At 41.3% G+C, this 443-nt stretch overlaps 1 protein-coding gene across 1 annotated transcript in view; it reads left to right on the top strand.

Annotated features, from left to right (window-relative positions):
- Positions 1-443, top strand: part of LOC119588211 — a gene marked incomplete at its 3' end in the record, with an annotated part of 43,184 nt that overhangs the window by 38,610 nt on the left and 4,131 nt on the right.

Below are 443 nucleotides of genomic sequence, written 5' to 3' on the forward strand. Positions count from 1 at the left end.
ATTTCAGTTATGCGGCTATGCAGTATTCTTACTCCCAGCTTATACTATGCGTGCCGGTACCGGTATTCTTATAGAGCACTTTGAGTCAAGGTCTATATAAGTAACTTATATAGACCTTGCTTTGAGTAGCACTGGCCTATCCTACCGCTTTCTAGATCATGTGGCCGTGTCCGTAAGCTCGGAACAGTGTCGTGTAGTTCCGTTAATCAAATTATTTTTATATGAAGCGCGAAAAAAAAACCCAGTACGTATTTTTTTTACACATTGATAACACTCAACTTGGGGTCGGCTACGTCCTTCATCGATCATGTTACTCTGTTGTTCAAGTGCTATTTTGGCTTCTGATTATCAGCTTTTGAATATTTATTGCGGGTGGTCAGTGATATATAAGCACTGCTTTTCCACGCAGCTTATGACTGTTCTTCCGCCATTGTGGTGTGGTG

This window comes from Penaeus monodon, chromosome 23, assembly GCF_015228065.2.
Source record: "Penaeus monodon isolate SGIC_2016 chromosome 23, NSTDA_Pmon_1, whole genome shotgun sequence".
NCBI classification, from domain to species: domain Eukaryota; kingdom Metazoa; phylum Arthropoda; class Malacostraca; order Decapoda; family Penaeidae; genus Penaeus; species Penaeus monodon.